At 29.3% G+C, this 8772-nt stretch overlaps 1 long non-coding RNA gene across 1 annotated transcript; it reads right to left on the bottom strand.

The window, feature by feature from the left end:
- Window positions 1-5029: 5029 nt before the first annotated feature.
- LOC126891763 (uncharacterized) lies at window positions 5030-6392 on the bottom strand. The gene is made up of 2 exons (XR_007700547.1): window positions 6057-6392; window positions 5030-5179 (listed from the first exon to the last, which is right to left on the bottom strand). It is a non-coding gene; the product is annotated as an uncharacterized LOC126891763 (long non-coding RNA).
- Window positions 6393-8772: the final 2380 nt, after the last annotated feature.

The following is an 8772-nucleotide window of genomic DNA, read 5'->3' as shown; positions in this document are numbered from 1 at the left end:
TCATGTATATCTTACAATGAATTACAAAATCAAAAATTAATTACAAAAATATCAAAATAAATCTAAAATATTAAAAAGTTACATATAATTTTTATAGTACCTACATACTTTGGTTGGTACTCTAATAATTTGGAGATCCATTAAAGTTTGTAGATGGAAATTGCAGGTATCTAAAAAATATAATAATATAAAGTAACTCAACAATCTCTTTTTAATTAGGGTAGCAGTTGATAAAGATGACCCTTGCTCGGGAAATCAAATGTATCTAAAAAAAAATTAAGTAACAGCTTTCTAACAAAACAATCTTAGCACTAAACGGAAACAAAGATACTGGTAAGTATTAAAACATTTTTTGAAAAATCTTTCTGAAAGTGAAAATAAAGACTACTCTCTATGGGAACAACTAAAACTGGGCATGCTTTACAAAAAAATGTATCCAGAACAAACTTCTTCTCTATAAGGCAATACTACGACAAGTCTGGATGTACAGGATTTAAATCTGGGGAACTGCCAGTAATACAAATATGCAAAAACTATTAAGATTCTAATCCGAAGTCTTTTATGATGTCCGATGTTTTTAGTACCACTACCAAATATCATGCTAAACTGAAAATTATAGGGTAAAAATCTGTCTGATCACCCAAACTTTTAAAAGCTGGATGCTTATCTGATCTAGTCCAGAGGCTGGTTTCGGTATTGCAGCTATAAAATACTTAAATAGTAAGCATGGAAATTTTTATTATGGTCCGCCTTGAGGCAAACTAGGGCACTAGAGGGTTAAGAAAAGTTACAGATCTCTACACCACTGGGAAGTAGATAGTAGTTACTAATTTGTAAAAAAGTCAGAAATATGGTAATGTAGACTAAATTAATATAAATATGTAAAGAGTTCTCACCCCTGAGTGTAGTTCCCACTGTGTCATTTTTTATATCTGTCATATTGTTATAATGATAACAGATTGCATTAAAGTTAAAATAAAAAAGAATTAAAGAAGTTCATAAAAATATTCTATTTTTGAAAAAATATTTAAGTGCTTAAATACTTTTTTAGATAAAATATACATAAAATTTATTTTTTCTACAACCGTGTTAAAAATGCAACTTTCAGCACTCTATACCAGCGTTAAAAACGCTACCTTAAGGCACTAGTGCTTTAAAAATTTTATGGCACTGCAGTTCGTATTGACTGTATTCGCGGTGTGCAAGTACTTGGAAAGGGAAACGAGAAACGACCGTGCGCGAGTCGCGGAGAAATATTGCATCTATCTTAAATAATTCATATTGTCAATTGAAATTGTCAAATTGACGTATATTTCATACCTTCTGTCATTGACGCAGAAAAATTATATATTGCTCCACAATATTGATATGATATGCAATTATTATATAAAGGTAAATTTAATTAATTGTATTTTGCTTGCAGTACTGCATTTTAATAACTGATTTTATTTACTACATACAATTGTTTACGTTTGCTAAACATAACCTGCATCTTATTTTTTATTCTTATTATTTTTTTGGACTATGGTCTTGACAATTATCCAGCAACCAGGACTAATATAATTGGCCAATATAATTAAAACTGCGAATAAAAGTACAGAGCGTAGAAATAGAGGTCGCTTTGCCGAACTTGCACGGTCCCAATAGGCAATTTTGATGTAATGTCAAAAAAATATAAAAATGGAATGTCAGTTCAAGTAATAGTTATTTATGATATAAGTGTTAAAAGTACACATTTAAGGCACGCATGTGAAAGTTTGCAGAATGAGCGATAGCGAGTTCTGCAATTCACATGAGTGCCTTAAAAATGTACTTTTTAACACGCATATCATACAATATTTTTTCTACAAACGTAATTACAGGACAATATCTACAAAAACTTTTACTTGAACTTGACTGACATTCCATTTTTATATTTTTGTGACATTACATCAAAATTGTCTATACGGTCAATACGAATTGCAGTGCCATAAAAATTTTAAAGCACTTGTGCCTTAAAGTAGCATTTTTAATGCTCTTATGGAGTGCTAAAAATTGAATTTTTAACACGGCTGTAGAAAAAAGTTTTTGTAGATATTATTCTGTAATTACGTTTGCAGAAAAAATATTGTATATGTGTGTTAAAAAGTACATTTTTAAGGCACTCATGTGAATTGCAGACTTTCACATGCGTGCCTTAAATGTGTACTTTTAACACTTATATCATAAATAACTATTAAAAAACTAACAGAAAATAGTAAAAATATTTGATTGAGCATAAGTAAAAAAGTCACTCTCTCAACCAATAAACATTTGTGATTAAAATTAATATACTTAATTGATTATAATATGAATGTGTTCTTGTAGAGTTTCATATAATAATTTCCATTTGACTAAAGAGACACAAGCTGGAATACTTAGGTCAATAATACTTAGGTATGAAACACCCTAAAAAATATGAACTTTTGCATTTGATAATTCAGAGAAAGATCCAAGGTAAATGTGGTTCTGGTAGAATCTCACAATCATAGCTGAACAATCTAAGACCATAGTATGGAAAATCGACTCCATCATCATTAGTTAGAGCTGCTGTCAATAAAGCCACAATAGCGAATATGGTAGCCAATATGATATCCAACAATTGATAACAGTCATGGAACTAAAAAATGTATTATTTCAAAGTGTTTATGGGATAAAATTAGTAAGAGTGACATGATACCTAACAAAAATTTGATTCAGAAGATTTAACATAAAACTTGTAATTCTCTTATACTAAACTCACAATAAAGATGCACCAGAAATAAACAACCCAAGACATGTTGAATGATACAAATAGCACTCCCGAATCATGATTTACAATGTATAAACTTTGTAAATCATGATTTGTGAGTGCTCCTCATAACATTCATCATGTCTTGTGTTTGTTTCTTTCTAGTGCATCTTTATTGTGATTTTAGTATTATAATTATATACAGTGTGTCCACGGTTGGGGTGCCCAAGAGGAAAAACTTTTTTATTTTCAATTTTAGCGAAAAATGTCATTATTGATAAAAAGTTTTGCTTGTTCTAAAACCCCATAAAACGAAATAAAATTCAAGTTTTTTAAATCCTGCTTAATTTTGTAGCCAATTTTATGTAAATCCCTATTTTATGTAAATTTTTGCACTAAGTTTGAAATCTTAACAATAATCTAGTGTTGCCAAGCCACAATGTAGCTTAGTAACTATCAACTTCGATAAATCATTTGCGAATTGTCAATTTTTTTGACAATGTTAAGCTATCAATAAAGAATTTATCTTGTGATAAATTTCATTATTAAAATTGTTGTATTAATAATTATTTAATTAATAAATAATTGGATGATTCAAGGAGAACGACAAAGTCTGGCTTCGTAATCCAGAGAAGTGAAAGGGTTGTTCTCCCAAGTTATTATTGTTACAATTTCGAACTTAGTGCAAAAATTTATAGGGATTTACATAAAATTGGCTATAAAAATAAGCAGGATTTGAAAAACTTGAATTTTAGTTCATTTTATGGGGTTTTAGAACAAGCAAAAGTTTTTATCAAGAATGACATTTTTCGCTAAAATTGAAAATAGAAAAGTTTTTCCTCTTGGGCACCCCATCCGTAGACACACGGTATTACTATTTTTATAATAAAAAGATTATAATTTATAAAATGTGATGCTGTATATGATTTCAAATATTAATCTTTTCTATTACCATACAAAAAAAATATTGCCTTTACTCAAAAACATTTTATTTATCATAAAATTTTTAAAGATATATTTAAAAAGTTCATAAATATTAATATTAATTTATACAAAAACATTAAATATTTTAGTTTTACTGGTTTATGGCTGTAAGGTGTCTCTGAATATTTTTCACTCTTTTATAAGATGTTTCGAAAATTGAAATATCTCTGAAAGTTTTTAATATTTAAAATCAGTTTTCATAAATTTATCATCGGTTAATATTAGAGATCTTAAGTTCACAGTGGCACAAACAACTGAAAATATCTTCTGCAAGTGGAAGAAGACTAACATACATTTTACATACATTAATTGTTTTTATTTATTTGGTTGGATCTATCTATGTGTACTCAAGCTTTAGCTATCTTCATTGTAAGAATTTTAAGTTTAGCGTGATATTTGGTAGTGGTACTAAAAAAATCGGACATCATGAAAGACTTTGGATTGGAATCTTTGTAGTCTTTGCATATTATGTGTTACTGGCAGTTCCCCAGAATTAAATCCTGTACATCCAGACTTGTAGTAGTATTGCCTTATAGAGAAGAAGTTTGTTCTGGATACATTTTTTTGTAAAGCATACCCAGTTTTAGTTGTTCCCATAGAGAGTAGTCTTTATTTTCACTTTCAGAAAGATTTTTCAAAAAATGTTTTAATACTTACCAGTATCTTTGTTTCCGTTTAGTGCTAAGATTGTTTTGTTAGAAAGCTGTTACTTAATTTTTTTTAGATACATTTGATTTCCCGAGCAAGGGTCATTCATCTTTATCAACTGCAACCCTAATTGAAAAGAGATTGTTGAGTTACTTTATATATTTTTTAGATACCTGCAATTTCCATCTACAAACTTTAATGGATTTCCAAATTATTAGAGTACCAACCAAAGTATGTAAGTACTATAAAAATTATGGGTTACTTTTTAATATTTTAGATTTATTTTGATATTTTTGTAATTAATTTTTGATTTTGTAATTCATTGTAAGATATACATGATTTGTGTTTATTGTATTTTATTTATTAATATTTTTATTTGAACACATATAAAATTGTACCACTATATATTATAAAAGTATGAAATAAATTGATTTGTATTTGACAATAAGTTTTTAATTCACTACACTAAGTTTGCAGCAATAACATTTCTTCGTATTCTCTATACACGTAACATACAACCATTATTTCGATTTTCCTCATCTGGAATCATTTTCGTTGGAACTTTATTATGTTCTTCACTTCTTCATTGTTTTAAAGAGGAAGATGTTCTTTCATAATCATATGAAATGTTTGAAATAAAAAAATATATTATAATGTTTGAAGTTTGTATTTCACTACACTAAGTATGCAGCAATAACATTTCTTCGTATTCTCTGTCCTTCTAACATACAACCATTATTTCGATTTATCTCATCTTGAAACATCATTGGAACTTCAAGATGTTCTTCACTTCACTATCTAAAAGAGGAAGACATTCAATCATAGTATCCAATGTAACACAGAAAATAAATATGTTTGCATTTTAGCAATTTTTGCACGATGTACCACGTAAAGTTGATACACAATTAAAAGTGACTGATAAGAAAGCATAAAATAAGTTTTGTTTCAACTTTATAACAGTAAGAAGTACATGATCAAGTGCGTTCATAACAAGTCTATCCCTTTCGAATCCCTATGCAGTAGCTATCTCGACACTTTTAACAATCACATTTAGAAGTTCAAAGGATTGTATTTCTACTGTACTTGATTCAGCATTGTTTTTAATTAGATCCAAACATTTATTTGTTTAGGTAAAAAATTTGTTTCATTCAAAGATGACACATTCACAAAATTATATTTATATATATGACTTTGAGTTTCACTTAAAACAGAATTTTTCTTGAGGATAATCTGGTTTTTACTAAAAATGTCAGAAGAATCGTTTTACAAGTTGACACATTTGATTCTGAAAAGTCTTGGATAGTTTACTGGCTTTCAATTAAACAGGAATTCCATTTCCAATAACCTGGCTTTCTTTACATTCTCTAGTTTTTTGAGTTGTTGTATAATTTTCATGTCTTTTGAGAGACCTTTTTAAAATAATTTTTTTAACTGTATTTGTACTTTTTTTATGACTTTAGCAAAGGAATTGCATTTGGCCTTAATCATGCATCTTTTGTTGGCAAATCTAATTAATAAAGAGGTAACATTTAATCATAAGCTTTGAAAACAGATCAAAAGTAACCTTAAAAGTACATGGCAGTTTATAAATGTCTATTGTATAATAATAATTAGCTTTCTTAAAATGAAGTGAACTCTTGTGATAGGATAAACATGTTTTAATTGTAATACTTACAGTTTTCCAGTCGTTTAATTGATCATTTTCATTTTATTCCCAAAATAAACAGTTACAACCACATAACCCCATTTGTAATAGGTAAACAAATTCGTCATTTATATGTTATTTATGCGACTTTTGCTGTTGAATCCAATTTTAGCACATTTAAAATATATTAAATATTGTTAGCAAATCGATTTTGTTCACTAATATCTTTAGAAAACGGCATTATAAGCAGAAAAAAACAAACTTTTCTATATGTAAACATTGTAAATGTCAGCACAATAGGTCCCGACGGCGGCCATGACACTTTGGCAGTTAGGAAGGGGTACGATTACGGTTTATCCCAATATAATACTCTAGATTGCGCCTTACGATCTTAAAATGGGTGACGGTTGCGACAGACAGGGTTGCCAGATGAAGTGAAGCAAAAATCGTGAAACTCGACTACTGAAAATCGTGTAAAGTCGGAAAATGCTTAATAAACCGTCCTTGAATGGTTACGAGTCTGCGCAGTAACGAAAACTGTGTTACTGCGCATAATTATTCGCTATCGCGCATGCGCGTAACCATTCAAGAACGGTTGGTGACTGGCTAATATTTATACCTTCCTAATATTTTCAGGGGATTCCCCTATATTTTACTTTAGTGTAAATGAGTACTTAACTTGAGACTCTTCCAATGATGTATATGTTATCATTATGGTATGTTATGACTAGGTATGAAAGTATAGATTACAAATATCCGAGGATTTCTCTTTCTTTGCAAAGTAATTTTTAAACAATACAGGGAAGTATTAAGTGAATTTTAATAAAAATGTATTAAAAATACTACTGAAAATTTTTAATGGTAAAAATCGTAAGATTTCGTACTTGATTCGTGTAATCGTGTAAAATAGGAACAAATCGTGTAATTACACGATAATTCGTGTAATATGGCAACCTTGGCGACAGAGATAAATGAGCCTATTTGGTAGGTAGTCTCTTTCTAATTCAAGGGGAGTATCGACGACGTCACTATCCTACTCTGTCGTCGAGTATTTTAGATGGTTTGACAGTTCGAGCGGATGGCGACGAGAACTGGTCGTTTGTCTTCGGACGTGGATAATCCTGGTTCGAATCCCATACCAATCTTTACTTTTTTTATTTTTTATTTAATCAATATTGCGTTTATTAGATATTATTACATCTCTAAAATAAATATATGCAAAGAAATATATAACAAATAAGAAAAACTGTGTAGGTACCTATAGATTTTTAAAAATATAAAAGCCAATGTTATTTTTTTAATAAGTTAATTGTAGAATAGTATAAAGTAATTGTTAAAAATATTCGTAAAAAATTACCAATAATTATTATCAACATAATGTACCATCGATTTATTAATTGAATCGGTCATTTCAAAAACAACATGAGTCACATATTCCTAATTTTACAGAAGAGCAAAGAAAACTAACTATATAGTCGAAAGATGGATGAAATGGATGACATCAAAATTCAGAGTTATATTGTAGTTTTGTTCCTATAATGTTTTTACTGGACTGGTGTCGTTTTTGCACACAACGTTTATCTTAAAGGAGTATTCGCCCCGAGCGTTAACAAAGTGTCAAAGCAAAATCGACACAAGAATCTACAGGTCGAGCAAGTCTTGTAAATTTCACGATTGCGAGCCACGTTTCACGCAACCGTGTTTGCATACTTGTGTTTCGAGTTGCGTGGTCGTGCGGAGTTATATTTACCAATTCGCGCAATCGTACTTGAGACGCTGTGTCAGGTGAGGTGTTTGAAAATTTGTGTAACTTGATTGCTTGATTCTGTGGTTTGAAGGTGGTTAAACTTTTGTTTTATTTTTTTTGTTTTGTTTGTTTTTGTTGTTGCGAATATATCGCAGAAAGTTTTTAGATGAAGTAATTGTATGATGAAGATAACACAGAAAATACAAGAGGGCAGCATACTTTGCAAAACAATTGTTACAATTTGAAATCAACAATTTGTTAAGTTGTTGTCTTGCAGGTAAAAAAAGTGACTTTTTAAAAAAATTATATCTTGGAAACTAAAAATTATTTTTATTTATAATTGAAACATGTAAAAGTATAGTACTCTCAAAAAAATTTCAGCCAAAAATATTCATTTTTGTAGAGTTGACTGCAATTTTTCGACAACAGCCCTTTTTTGCAGTGAGCAGCATAACAAGTCCAGTCTCATCTGAAATCAAAGTTTCTTGTAGTTTATACCTCTGGCTAGTGAATGAACAAAGGATTTTTTATTAGATGAGGTCATTTTTGTTTTATAAAAAAAACTACTTTAAAAATGAGAAAAATTGGGGTCAAAAATGTGTTTAAACTTATGTAAAATCTTCAAATTTCATTTTTTTTAATTCCTTCGTTCATATTCTAGCCAGAGGTATAAACTACAAGAAACTTTTTGATTTCAGATGAGACTAGTTATGCTGCCAACGCTGCCAACGCAAAAAACTTAAACTCTACAAAAATGAGTATTTTTGGCTGAAACTTTTTTTGAGACTACCTTAAGTACTATACTTTTACATGTTCCAATTATAAATAAAAATAAATTTTAGTTTTCGAGATATAATTTTTTTAAAAAGTCACTTTTTTTACCCACAAGACCTATGTAACCCCTTAAAAAAATGTTTGGAAGAATATGTTTGATGGCCAAGATGCATACATATATTTAGAAGGAAAGTTCCTGATTTCTGTAGTATAATACATAATACC

The sequence above is a fragment of the Diabrotica virgifera genome, chromosome 9, assembly GCF_917563875.1.
Source record: "Diabrotica virgifera virgifera chromosome 9, PGI_DIABVI_V3a".
In the NCBI taxonomy this organism is placed as follows: domain Eukaryota; kingdom Metazoa; phylum Arthropoda; class Insecta; order Coleoptera; family Chrysomelidae; genus Diabrotica; species Diabrotica virgifera.
This window is presented reverse-complemented; position numbering and strand designations above follow the sequence as displayed.